Here is a 3,831-nt window from a genome sequence, read left to right on the forward strand (position 1 = left end):
TGTGTGTGTATGTCTCACCCACAGTATCTGTCTCCTTCATACAACGGCAGCCAGAGGGACGAATTTGTCACTCGCCCAGATGTTTTTCCAAGGTCCTTTATTCGAAGCAGTCAATCATATGAGCAGAAATGTCCCTAATGTGAAGTCCCTTTGGAGCAAGGACTCTTTGTGTGCGTCTAAGTCTGTGTATGTGCATCCACGCGTGTGTGTGTGTGTAGAAGGTCCGTCAAGGTGAGATGAAAGTGCATTTGACCTGAGACACAGGGGGGTAATATATTTATAACAACTACAATAACTCGCACACAAGCATGCAGTTGCTGTTTTTCTTGGTCTAATGAGGTCTGTCACTCTGGCGTGCGCACACACACACACACACACACATACACAATTGTGATTGTCTTGAATGCTCACGAAACCCATTTCCAGGTTAAATCATCTGCAGTGACTTTATGAAAATGCAATTTAAAAAAAACTATGTAAAATATATATACTGTATGTATGTATATACATATATCTTGGCATCAGACCATATTTGTGTATTTCATAATCCAAAACGTACAAAAAAATTTTGGAAAAGGATTTGAAGAGTTGTACTGTATGGTGGGCACTGCCTTATTTGGAGGTAGTTGGCCCCTCAACCTTGCTCCATAATGAAGAGGCGCTGCCTGCCCACTGTGCTGTCTCGTCTGATAATTATTTTGACATTACTCACTGAGGGCTGGGCAGGAATTGTCCTCCACAACGTCTGCTTGCCATACATTCTCCATAATCAGCCTGGCCATGCATGGGTAAATCTGTGCATGCACTGTGGGCGAGTACAAAGCCCGTGTGTATGTGAAGCAGCATTGGGGATAGCACGCTATACGAATGGACCTGCAGTCACTTTACTTTTTAATGTTTTAAAGGTGTCTGATTCAATTCAATCATGCAGCAGTTACAGATCAAATTGTGAAACTCAGCCAACACAAATCTGCACGCTTTACTTTTTTATTAAAAATCTAAAGGAAAGCTTTGTCTGTCACTCTTTGACTGCCACTTTAATTGCTAGTATCTAAAAGTTATATGGTGGCATGCAAACAAATTGTTAAGAGAAATGTCACACAAATAACTGGACTGGAGGGTTCATTAGAGATACCTTGCTATTTTTTATATCGGATTCACTACAACACTGCTGCTTCCTCATTACTAAGCCACATAACTTTGTTTATTAACCTTGTGATAACCCCTCTCAGTGGTGCTCGCACAATGCAACTACTCATGTCGTATACATGTCGTATACAGTAATGCAAAGCAGCAGCAGCAGCCCCCTGTGAAAGCACCCTGAGGGAGAGCAGAGGCAGATGTTTCTCAGTCTAAACATGTCACAACAATTTTTTATTTGTTTAGTTTCAAATATCTTTATTAATTAACTGTATTTATTATTAATTATATTAAATAGTTAATCTACTGATCTTCATCATTAGGGGGATGATTCAAATCTGCATAAGTATGTTCAATTAATTCAATGTATGTTAGTTTGGATCCGTTCACTTAAATGTGTAATTAGGTCGTATTCTGTTCATTAAAATTCAATCAGTTCCAATCCTTAAATAACAAATCCTTTGATCCCAGAAAGTGTCGGTACAGAAGATGATTATAGGCTTGCATTTAAAAAAAAGAATCAAAATTGACTCACAATAGAGCACAAAAATGTGAAGCAGCAGTTCTGTAGTTTTTACATGAAAATGTGATTTTCTAGTCATATTACGGAAAGAATGGACACCCACTTTCTACATGATATGAAAACGTGTGGTTTTCCTCATGTATAAACTAGAGTTAATAGCTGTGAATGTCTGTGAGAAGCGCCCAATTTATCTTAATATCCACTGCGCTCTACATAGACAAACTAATGACTGCAATGCATCACCTGGATATTGTATTTCAGTGAAAAGTGTGTGTGTGTGTGTGTGTGTGTGTGTGTGTGTGTGTGTGTGTGTGTGTTTGTGTGCATTTGAGCGTGTGACTATGTTCTCTCTCAGTCAGTCTCCCTTTACGTCTGTTGCATATTTGCAAGCATCTTGCTCAGCACCAGATATTGTAATTCATCATATTATGTGTAATGAAGTGACCCTCACTCCAACGCCTTCTCCTTGGCATTCCATACAATGAATTTGAATTGTGACGTACGTTCACTGGCCAATGCACATTAATTGCCAATGCACAGAATAGTGTGATACTCACAGGAAAAAAGTCTGTGTGCAATTACTGTCTACCGAAGAAATAATCGTATTAAAAATAGTTGACAGCAATGTCTGTGGATCATCGTGAGAGACTTGCAACACCGTCTCTGGTGGGAGTTTTTTAATTGCAATTTTTAAATTTGTCAATGCGTTGTCAACAGAACAAATGAAACACCGTTCCCCTCGTTCTTTTGGGGATGGTATTATTAGCTGGAAAGATGGATCATTCTGTAAAAGTGTGTAACTAAAGATAAATGTGTGAACTGCTGCTGTAATGTGATCCAAAATAAAGGGGGGGGAATAATTTATTTGGCTGGACATCAGCACATTGCTCTCTTATAACATTGCCACTCACTCACAATTGACAGCAGAACTATAGATCATCTTTTTTATTACACACATCCTTCTTCCTTGTCAAAACATGGCCCCTTTGTGCCCAGTGGTACCTAACTTGTATTGTTCATCCCCGAAAGTGCCGACTCAAGTGGCATTACTTTATCAGACTTTATGCAACTCCTTCTGGAGTCACAAAGGGCTTTATGCAGCTCTTCTTATTTTCTTTTTTTTATGCAGTATAATCTGTAAATAGACTTCAAAAACCAATGGAGTTCCCTTTTATGCTTGGCTGTAAGTTTTCCAAAACTTTCTCTCAGTGCTAAATCTTAATTTATCCAAATCATTTTAGTGGCCTAAAAGACAAAAGAAAAATACCTTAACTGCCTTCATGCAGACATTGCAATGAAGAAAACAGGACAATCTTAACAGTTTCCATGTATGTTCAGAATTAAGGTTTTGCTGCTATGGTTGAAATGAAATACCCCGGTTGGCAATATGTATTTAGCTAACAAAAACGGTTGCATTGATATATATCACTGAGAAATAGCTGCCCGATCTGACATTTGGTTCAAAAGCCGTGCTCACTACAGTGTGTAATGAGTCATTATTAAGTCATGTTTGTAAAATGACTATTGATTTTTGCCCCACAGCGGACAACAAAATGCAAAGATGGAGATACGAGTGAAGTATCTGTGACGACGATCACCTGTCACTCCACAGCTGACGATGAATCACTTTGCTGTGCTTTGATCACTCTGTGCTTTTCCCTTCGTGGTATTATCTCCCCCCCCCCCCAAGAGGTATTTTCTTCTTATTTTGTATGCACCCTGGCAGAAAAATCAATGAATGTTTGAATTCTTCTGAACGGATGAATTTGTCTGAATGGATAAAGAATGAATGATTGATGGAGAAGGTTGAGGCGAGCACATTTCAGAGCAGACAATTCAAATGTCTTTCTGCTTTTAACATCTGTCTGAAGTAGAGGAAAAACGAAGTCTCGACTGCTTGACCTCATTCGGCGCAGTGGCTTATTCCGTCTCATGTTGTTACGTTTTACTGGAGTCAAATTTTAAATACGGTTATTAAATACAATCATCTATATGTGTGTGTGTGGGTGTGTATGTGTGAACCCGTTTAGCTCAGTGTCAGACCTACTGAAAGTGTATGCCGTAATACATTCAAGTCCATTAATGCCTGGGAATGAAACAGAATCTGAAAGAGGACACACACACACACACACATATGCATGCCCAAACACACTCACACACACACAGAG

Source organism: Anarrhichthys ocellatus, unplaced genomic scaffold (genome assembly GCF_004355925.1).
Source record: "Anarrhichthys ocellatus isolate YVR2014 unplaced genomic scaffold, GSC_Weel_1.0 scaffold16, whole genome shotgun sequence".
Lineage (NCBI taxonomy): Eukaryota > Metazoa > Chordata > Actinopteri > Perciformes > Anarhichadidae > Anarrhichthys > Anarrhichthys ocellatus.